Consider the following 10,848-nt stretch of genomic DNA (forward strand, 5'->3'; position numbering starts at 1 on the left):
TGGCTACGCCCCTGTTTATTAGCACTTGCAAGGTGTCAGGATTTGTGAGTCGGGCAGGCTCTTGAGGCCAAGGCGTGTGCAATCGGAAAAAAAATTATGGCAGTATTGCACTGGTCGTGCCAAGGCTGAAGGGGAAGCGCAGCTGTGGGAAGGGCCCCTGTTTCTCAGCATTTTTTCCCTTTTCTTCTGATTATTCTATCTGTATACTTATTTCTTTCTCTCTCTGGATCCTTGCATCTTTATTCCTCTTTCTTCCCTGTGTTTTCACTCTGTGCTTCTTTCTCTCTCGTTTCTTGTTTTTCTTTTTATGATCTTACTGTGCTTTTTAAAATCAATTTCTCGTGTCTGTATCTATGTGTTTCTATCTTTTCATGTTTGTGTTCCCTTTGTTTCTCTCAAAATTTCTCATCTTGCTCTCTCTCTCTCTCTTTACATTTTTTCTTTCTTTTCCTCTTTTTTACACGTTCTTTCTTGTTTGACGACACACACTCGCTCCTGCTGTACACGGTAGTGGGGCTTGCGCAGTACCTGCGACACATACCCACCTGAGGAGTTTTGCACAATGGAGAACAAGTTAGTGATTGCTTAAACAGCTTCACTGTGAAGATAATGAAGGAATTACATGCCGGTTCATGAAGATGAGTTTTTTTACGACAGAACACTAGCTGCCGACAGCATAAACAGCCTCTCCGTTAGAACAGCCTGGCAGACACCCTTAACACCAAGAACACTGTACATCACGTAGCTCTCAGTGTACTTCATTGCGTCAGCCGTGATGGTATGTAGATTTAGGTGCACGGTAAAGAACCCTAGGTGGTGTGAAATTTATGGAGCTTTCCACTGCGGCGTCTCTCAATCATGTCGTGGTTTTGGGATGTTAAACGCCAACCATTACTATTAGTTGAGATGGCATGTGGTTGATTTGCATGCCCAATATTCAGATTTCCAGGGTGCTGCAACTGAAGCCAACATCTCTTAAATGTTCTGGTCAAAAATAGTTCATAACTCTGCAGTGATACTGTCGAAAATTCCAACAGTGAGAGAGTGTGCACAAGGCATCATTGTAGGCACGTGCTTTATTTTCAGGCATTCTCGTTGAGAAACGGTTCAAGAATCTGCGAGACATCTTTAAAAGAAAACAGCAGGAGGTACGTGACAAACAGCGAAGCGGAGCCGGAGCAGCCGACATTCCTACCATAAAATGGCCCCATTTTGAAGCCATGCTCGAACTCACTGAAGTTGAGTCTGAGCCTGTGGTGTAAGTTTCAATGTTTCTTGACAATCAAGTACTGTAAGGCTAAATGTACCTTTTCATGTGACTGGAATGAATACACAAATACACACACACATATACATAAATGCACATAAATACACTGGTCGCAAGAACTCATTCACAGTGGACATGCATGTGATCATGAATGTGGCGACAACATAGTATTTTGATGCAGAACAATTGGGGGTACAGCAGCAAAGTGTTAACTCTGTGCATCATTCTTTCAGGGTACTGTGCAACATGAGTGAGACTGACCAAAGGTAATGAACAAAGCTCACCCTTCATTGAAAAGAGGATTGCATGTTTCAATTTCCGCAACACAATGCATGAAAATAACGCAAAATACACAATGCATGAAAATAACGCAAAAACATAGCACAACGTACAAGTGGCATGTGGACAACTTCACAAAATAGGGCTTACGCGTGCGACTGCTGAAGAAAGAGAGCACTGCATGTATTTCTGTACTTGCCATAGGTCTTAGTAACCCAATGAGGGAAAGCTTAGTGCAAAATCTAAAAAGCTGGAGAGGAGATGGCAGGCTTACCTTCAATGTGTCCATGAGGCCAGTTCATAGCAAGGCATTGCACATATACATTACAAAGAATGCAGCATAAGTGCACTTACATTGAAGCAAAACAGTAAAAAGTATTCGAAAATGTATGCACAAGCACTGAGAGACTTACGCAGTGCATCTTTCCTTGCAGCAGACACATCACTGCAGATGAAGGTAACGAGAGGTGAGCATGTACAAAATTTATGGCACAATGAGCATGCACCTGTCGTGGCAGTTAGGCACGCATGGCCTTGGACTTCTAAGTGTGACTTTCCATTTTGTGGTGGTTTTATAGTGTAAAATTATCACAAACATAAGCATGGTTTAAAGGTGTTTTGCAATCTGTTAGCTCGCCCCAGCCACTGAATTTTCAAAAAAAAATCCAGCGCTAAACATTGCACAGAAGTACACAGGAAGACATGACGGGACAGGTGCTGCTTTTGTGTGAATCTGGTTATTGGTCAACGCTAGATATTTTTGAAAAAGAAAAATAAGCATCAGCAACTAGCCCCAACACGCGTTTTCTCAAGTGAACCATGCATTTTCTGCACACATAGGAAACACATGCAGGTCATTTTAACAAGTGTCCAGTTATAAACCAATGCAGGCCCCAGAGTTGGTTGCATTACAAGCGAGGCAAATAATCTTAAGCATTAATGCATTTGTACCAGTGAAATGATGCTCACTAAGACACGCAGCATGTATTCAAGAAGCGCAACTGACACCACACACAGTTTTTGATCAGACCCAACATTTATACAGCCATTTCAGAATGACTGCATAAATTTGATGCATGCAGCCAGTGAGATCTCTGTTGCAGATGTTCACATTTAGGTCCATACATAGTGTATGATGACCAACATAATAAAAACATTGAACTTGTGCTTCTGCACATCATTCATACAGTCATGTTATGAAAAGAAGTAATGCAAAAGACTTGGTGTAATGGTAATAACCCCTTGAGTGCACTCGTGTTTGCAGCTGCATGTAACACACACCTGATGCAAAGAATGCTAACAGTGCATGTACCACTAGCGTTGTCAAATACATGGAAAAGAGTTGTCATCACTGCAGTTCAACGCCAGGGCCAAGTCATGCAGTGGATCCCGAAACCTCCGAGGACACGACTGAGGAGACCGTTGTGGACCCCTGCAGCAAATGAGTAAAGAAATCTGTGAATTCTACTAATTATTCACAAACACAGCCATTTCAAGTCATCCTATACGTCTGATTAACACATTTTGTAACTTCCTTGATGTGCTTGTATATTTGGAAAATATTCCTGTTGTTTCTGCAACAGATTCTGCTCCATGCAATTGTAATGCTGCGTAAGTTGTATTGTAGAAGTGGTTTCTGTTGCAGTGACGTCACGGCAACCACCTCAGCAGAACAGCCACCCTTGAAGCGGTGTGTAAGCAATGTGTTTTACGTTCTCCTGGCGCGAGATCCCAATTGAAATTCCTCTGAAAAGGCTCCGTTTCTGCACATTTCAGCAGTATGTATAATTCACTGCAGGTCACGAACGTCAAGGCGGCATAGGGGCTGTGAGGGTGCTCGGTGAGATATTCCATAAGTACTTGAGGATGAACTTGCAGAAATTTTTCTTACAACCCAACACATGCTACAAAACACAATGCTTTATCAAGTAATAGTGCAACTGCAGCATTCATACAAATGAATCACAGATCACACTTCCTGTACAGCACGCAGGAGAGAGCACAAGCCAGGAGGCTGTTGCGCAGGCGTGCATGGAGCACCTAGAACACATCAGGGAGAACAGGGGTGTCATCAAAAAAGATAGTATAGGTTTTTTTGCACTACGTACCGATGCCCGCCTCAGAGAGCTACCAGTGCAGGTTGCGCAAGACATCAGTGCATGCAGTTGAAGTGATGCTGTACGAGGCGGAAGTCAGTTTGCGTTGAAGCAATGTAGAAACTTGAAGGGCTCATATAACACCTACTTTATTTCGTGTACAGGGGAAGCTGTAGTTTTGCTTGAAATTCAATCCACTACTCCCCTTTTCTTGTTACGTTTAACACAAGTATGACACGTACAAACTTTTTTGCACGCACAAACTTTTTAAGTACAGTAGACTCTCAATAAACGAAAATCTCTTAAATGAAATTGCTGCTTAAATGGAACTACTGCCTCTAACATGATTGGTTTTGTGCGTGAATTCTGCACCCCTTTTCATCTCTCAGTAAACGAAACTCCTGTTAAATGAAACATATTTTCCTGGTCCCTTCAGCTTCCGTTTAACAGGAGTCTACTGTAAATCCCCCCTCTTAACAAGTTACCTACAGACATCGCTTCCTCTCTAGAAGATTTCTTAATAATAATATCTGGGGTTTAACGTCCCAAAACCATGATATGATTATGAGAGACGCTCTAGAAGATTTCTGAACGAAGCTCAAAGGTTATTTCCGTGTAAATGAATTATGCGTCTGTGCATCCATTCGTTGTACACAGTAAAGTTTACATGTATGTTAACAATTTTTTTCCGAAGAGTTTTTCTTCTTGCTTTTCTTTTTTTTACTTTTTTCTTTTTCGTGGTGCTTTGCTTTCATTTATTGGCGCCGTATTAGCTGGAGCACGATTGTACTACTATGAAATTGTATGTGCATATGTAGATGTATGTATGTATATGAATATGTGTATATATACATTTCTATTATTCGTATTACTTCTTGTTCCGACTAAATATGTGCTCTGTTGCTGAGCTACCAGTTTGCATACATGTATTACATTTTCTTTTTTTGTTATTGTGTTCTGGTCTTACCTGTTTGAATATGTGCTCTGTAACTAAAAACGATTCATTGTAACTCCCCTATGTAATACCTGCTTAGGCCTTAGGGTACTTGAATAAAAAAATGCAACAACACTTGTAAGCACAATTATCATTAATAATCTGAAACATATGCTTACACAGTAGATTCTCATTAAACGGAAATATCATAAACAAATCGCTGCTTAAATGAACAACTGTCTTTTGACCGATTGGTATTACAATTGAATTCTGCACCCCCGTACATTTCTCAGTGGACAAAACTCCTGTTAAACGGATCACATTTTCCTGGTCCCTTCAGGTTTCGTTTAATAACAGTCTACTGTATTTGCAGATGAGAGTAGTGATTTCTAAGTCAAAGGTTGTATATGTCATCCATAATTGTACGTAAACTAAGAACGTGGAAGGTGTGACACTGCTAATAGTAGCAATGCACACAAAAGATCTCCGATGGTTAGTGAGAGCGACAGAATGTATACCAAAGTGTAGGAAACAATAATGAGGAGTGCAGAATAGTTTATGGGGGTAATCAAGCTGACATATTTGCAAGCATTAAATGTAATGAGCTCACTCAATTCAGGGTAAATTGCAGATCACTGGGAGAGGCCTTTGCCCTGCAGTGGACAATGATGACGACTATCGCAATACCCTATAAACAGTGAAGTAATTTCTGTAATGTGGAAGGTACCATTTTTGCCACTTTGTATTGCGTTAATTTGTGAAAGCTTCGGACGTGTGAGAGAATTTTTCTGGTGTACCAGTGTGTCAAGATGAACATAAAAAAAACAATGGTGGTTTTTCTCTTTTTAGTGTAGCGAAACTTGCATAAAGTTTGGGGCTGTTAGTGAAACTTTTACCTGTAATTACAGTGTGATACATATTCATGAGTCAAGTGCAAGAAATTTCGTGTGTGTGGGATCAGCTGACTATAAAGTGGAGGTGCAGTAAGTGCACTTGACATGTTTATAAGTAGGAAAGTGACATGCATGTTACTAAGAGAAGAGTTCTTTTGAAGATTTGTGCCCACATTCTTAGAATTTTAAGACAAGCTTGTCTACTGCTCATTGCGAAGGCAACTTTTTAGGTTACAAAAAGAAACGTTGATTATGAATGTTCATAGGGCAGTTAGTGTAACCATATCTATACTGTGAGCAGCATTGTTTTTAAATGCCATCAAGTTGGAGTGCACTCCTGGTGGTGGTATGATTTTGTAAATGTCACTTGGACACATTCCTTGCAAGCACCATAATGTCATTAGGACATATCACAATAACATCCATGCATGTTGCACATGGGTGGCATAATTGTTATTTTGCTGTCCACTTTGTCTCCACTACATTTAATTGACCTGTAGCCATCATGATGTCATCATAAGAAATCTAAGTTACAAGGTTTGTTCCAAACCAAGGTTCACAATCGATTTTATATGCGTCTAGTAGATTTGAGGGATTCTCTTCAAACTATATGCATTTGCATATGATGACGCTGTGACGTTTGACGGAATTCATCTGAACAAGTGGCAAAAGACGGCCTAGTTCACACATGCCCCCAAGAAGGCATTGACAGCTCAAACATGGGACGAGGAGAAGAAGGTGGCTTGCCCTCGTGCTTTCTTTGTCCTGTGCTTGCACGTTTAATCCCTACTTTAAGGCAATTTCTGTGATAACTGAAGAGATAAAGATGCAATAAGTCATATGTGTGTATTTTAAAATGAATCATGTATGTGTTTTATGCGTATATTTGTAGATGAATAGTTCTTGTTGCAAGATTAATCTGTTGCGCTGGTGTGACTTTTCTCTTGTTGTTATGTGGTTTGCTCAAAAAGAGGCCATGTACGAGAAGTTCTATAAGCAATAAAATGCATTTACAACACACCTTGAACTTGTATACTTCAAGCTCTGTTCACCACTTTGTCTTGCCAGGGAACTTGACCGTCTGTGACGAAGTGGTGCGCCAGTTTGTCTCGCACTTGCTTCGCATACCTGCAAGGCATAATGCCCTCATTTAATGAGGCAGGATCATGATGGAGGACACACACTGCAAGAGAAGCACGCTAACCTTCCAAACCCAACATATAGTTGGAGTTTAGTGCCGTAACCATGACACTATACTGCCAAAGTCTGCCTAGCTTTTGATGTAATAATGAGCGTTACCTTTCTTGTGCGTTTTCTACGGTATCTTCACAGTTTGTGGTGGAATGCATTTTTGCTGATTAGCACAACTTTCGAAATGTCAACTTCTATTTATGTCAAAGCTCGGCAGCTGTTCCCTTTCAAACAAAGCCACTGTTGTACACTTTTCAGAGCACTGTTACCCTATAGATGTGTTTCTCATTTTATTAGATGTTCACTGCTCAGCAACGGATAGAATGGAGAAGAAATGAAATGCCTTCACTACAATACTTCCACTTTGGTACCCCACATATTGGGCGAGAAAGAAGGATTGCAAAAAGGATGTGTGTTCAGCAATGACATGAGAAACTCCATGCAAACAAGGAATTGCTTTGTTACACATCCAAACGTTACAAGGAGTGTAGATTACAACGAAATCATTTTCTTTATCCATTGTGTGTACATTTCACTGAATTCCTTCAGTGCATACATTTAATAGTAATGCAGACATTCATTACACTGACATGCAACCATAGGCATGCACAAGTAGGGGGCAAGGGGGGCGCCTTCTCCCACTAATCATCTCAGGTGGACCACAAGTCTGCCCCACACCTTCACTCAGTCGTACCTGTGTCATCATTAAAAATACAAGGTTATGGCCAAGGCTGTTTTTTGCTGCTAATAGTTGTCGAGGACCACTGATGTTGCATTCCAAGAGTTGTTTGCTTCCTATTTTTACCCCCCGGAAGCTGGGGCCCACAGGCAGGATGTTGTGGGAAGCACGTCATTGCTACATTTTCATTTTTGTATCCGCAGTCGGTGGGGTGGTAGTGCGGTGATACCTGCGTCCCCAAATGGGGGGGGGAACATGGCGCATGGCTGTGCATGCTATTTCAGAACGAAGTTGTGGTCTACGTTCTCCCATTGTTTCTTTGGTAACACACTTTCATCTAAAAAAGGATAGCAGGGGAATCTTAAGGGCTCGTTTTTCTTTGTTAGACACAGCACTAATTAGATCTGACACACAAGAAAGCTAAGGAAAGTATACAGGATGTTGTAGTAATTACGATGTAAATGTGAAGCAAGCAAAGTAGACGTAAGCATAACTTGCCGCTGGCAGGGACCAAACCTGTGCCCATAAATGTCCTTTAAAGTATGCTGGTGGGTAACTGCCACTGTAGCTCAGTTGGTAGAACATAGGATGCGACATTGGAATGTCGTAGGTTCACCCTGCCAGAGGCAAGTTATTTTTCACCACTGTACTTTCTCACATTTACATTGCTAATTGCTAACGACATCCCCTACGCTTTCCTTGCTTTCTAGTCTGGTAGTTGTAATAAACTATCAACTACTGAAACTTAAAATTTGAAGTAGTAAGAATTGCACTAGTTTGTCAGCAACACGGACAAGTTGTCATACACGAAGTTTTCATTGTGTACATGTTTTCTTTTAAAAGTGCGTTGAAAACGTCAATGCAGAGCTGCACTTTTTCACGTGTGTTGACCTTGAGCTTGTACACAAACCTACTGTCGGAGCACGGTTTCAGAGATAGTGCCATGTCCCATATGATAACACCAAATGAAACATATTCATATCACACATGTGTCAATTCTAAAGGCAGAGGTATGCGTGCCACTGCATGGCATCAGTCAGTACATAGAATCAAAGCGTACCTCGCAGCATTGCAGCCAGTAGGTCTCGGTGGCAAGAGCGCTCCACCGACTGCTTCCTCGTCCCTCCAACTTCCAGGTGAAAGGCGGCCTTCCCAGTCCTCGCTGTCTGTGGCACCAGGTGGGCAATAGGCGGCGGAGGATGCTGCGGACTCTTTAAGAAGAAAGTTGTGCAACACTATGCACGCTCCAATGTATGCCTTATGTTGCCTTCTTTCGCCTTAATGGGTCGTCGCAGCATCCTCCACCTTTGTGCCAGGATACCAAGGTATTCTCAATGACGCGGCGTGCCCTGGTCATTCTGTAATTGAAGACGCGGCGCTCGTGGGCCTTGCTGTCGTCGTCATGGAGTGCTGAAAAGGACAACACTGAGCACTGTAACAAAAACAACCTGCACAAGTCTTCTTTCAAGTAGAGCTATCACTATTAATTACAAATGAAAAATGCGGTCAGCCATGCACTGTCTCAAGTTTGATCAAGTAAAGCTAACTTGCCATCATAGGCGTTACTCTAGGGCACTTTGAAAGACCTCGATAAATCTCATTAGCTATTTAGATAGAGAAAAAATCAGCGAAACTCAAAATGACGAGAGAAGAAGGCACATTCAAGCACACGCTGCCGCCAGTGTGTGTTTCAATGTGCCTTCCTTCTTTCTCACTGTATTGAGCTTTGCCGGTTTTTCCCGCATGTAAATATGAAGTTGTAAATATGAATATGTAAATATGAAGTTTTCCAGGCTCTGATGTATTATTGGCTATTGAAACATTTTTCTTGTTACTGTTCTGACAACGTCTCACGAGTAAGTACTGAAGGCTGACCACTAATGTATTTGCACCTATGCATGTGACATTTTTGCACAACACCAAGGTATCCAATCAGGAGAGGAGTGTCCCGACATTTTTCCCCACAATTGCAGTTTCTACATTTCTGCAGACAGCTCAAGTGTCACAATTTCATTGTAAAGTTAACATGAGATGTAACAGAATAGTGTATGTGTGTAAAAGCACAGTGCAAGCCCATTGTAGTTTTCTTTTCACTTTACTACATGGCAAGCATGCGTCCAATGACATTTACTGCTAAGAATTCCTAAACAAGTCAATAGGCATATGATTTCTTTCTATAAAAAGGTATGCCTTCCATCCTTACTGGTCATTGCGTGTCTCTGTTAATTGCAAACTAACACTGAAAGGGCATGTGTGACCTACAGTACACTGCAACCTGCTTCCTTTTTGATGATGTTCCATAGAAAATGTGTGTTGGGCTTTCGAAATTTCTGGCATACCTTTCTGCCATAATGAGGATGTTTGTGTATGTATGGCATGGAGTACTTGTAACGTTAATCAGCTGAAGCTCTAGTGCGAACTTTTTGCGGGCTACAAGGAAACAAAATCGACGCAGAGAGAACAACATGGGGCAACTCTCTACGTTGACTTCATTTCCTTGTAGCGCACAAAATGCTTACACTATGTACAACCAACTGGCCCCTACCCTGGCTCTTCTGAACCTGTAGCCTGAGGGTTAGAGTTGGTGGTAGTTAAATTCTTCGAAATTATTCATAATTTGTGTATGTAGATTTATATGAACAGAAACAAACACGTTTGGGGAAAGGGCCAGCAAGTTACCCCCGCACAAACGCAAAATTTCGGCTGCACCCCTATTCATCAGAGAAATGCACGTTTTTAAAGACAAAGGCATTCTCTATGCCAAAATATATTATGTCTGTGTGCATCTGTTTCATTTTCCTTTCCGAGTGCAGACTAGAGTGCTTGTAATAAGCTTTGTTTTCCAGTGTGGCATCCTCAACCCTCCTCCTTTGTGCATGTTCGTAGTTATAAAATTCCATTCACTTATAACGACCATCATCCTTATTGTCCATAAGCAGCAGCTGAACATTCTATTGCAATTAATATGTGTATAAGCACTGCTGTAAGCCTGACAGCTTATGCTGCCTTTTACAAAAGAGCGAACACAGATATTGAGATCTTCAGCCACCTATGCTGCGTCGCAAGCCACAACGGCAGGGATTACAGTAGCATATTTCCTGCACAGCTCCTTTACATAAACTGAAAAGATCTAAGCATTTCATTCCTACACTCTTAACTTACTCCGTCTTGGGTAGGGCCGCATCATGTACTCCTTCAGCGGGAGGCCTCATCACCAACGAAAAATTGGGAGAGGACCCTCGTTGGCCAACAACTCATTGGCGGCAAGCCCAGTGCCCCAGCAAAACTTTTTTGAAGAGTGGAGCGAAGAGAAAATCCGCCATCACTCTCGCTTCCAGGGGTGCCAACTTCCACGTATATGAACCTGGGTGAAAAATAGTGTTTCACTAAGACTTTGAATCAAGTATGTAACCAAAGGCCACGAATATCAGTGCACTGAAACCAGCTGTTTTCTACGAAGAATGTATTTTGGGAACGAACCATCATTGCATACATAATCACTCATTGTT

The 10,848-nt window shown here is 41.6% G+C and overlaps 2 long non-coding RNA genes across 2 annotated transcripts; one reads left to right on the forward strand and one right to left on the reverse strand.

Moving 5' to 3' along the window:
- The first annotated feature begins 1,100 nt into the window (after positions 1 to 1,100).
- LOC125756629 (uncharacterized) lies at positions 1,101 to 3,006 on the forward strand. Its single transcript, XR_007414649.1, has 4 exons — positions 1,101 to 1,258; positions 1,501 to 1,533; positions 1,981 to 2,013; positions 2,904 to 3,006. It is a non-coding gene; the product is annotated as an uncharacterized LOC125756629 (long non-coding RNA).
- On the reverse strand, positions 1,171 to 8,593 carry LOC119377054 (uncharacterized). Its single transcript, XR_005180740.2, has 3 exons — positions 8,400 to 8,593; positions 6,491 to 6,597; positions 1,171 to 2,978 (listed from the first exon to the last, which is right to left on the reverse strand). It is a non-coding gene; the product is annotated as an uncharacterized LOC119377054 (long non-coding RNA).
- Positions 8,594 to 10,848: the final 2,255 nt, after the last annotated feature.

The sequence above is a fragment of the Rhipicephalus sanguineus genome, unplaced genomic scaffold (assembly GCF_013339695.2).
Source record: "Rhipicephalus sanguineus isolate Rsan-2018 unplaced genomic scaffold, BIME_Rsan_1.4 Seq3350, whole genome shotgun sequence".
Classification (NCBI taxonomy): domain Eukaryota; kingdom Metazoa; phylum Arthropoda; class Arachnida; order Ixodida; family Ixodidae; genus Rhipicephalus; species Rhipicephalus sanguineus.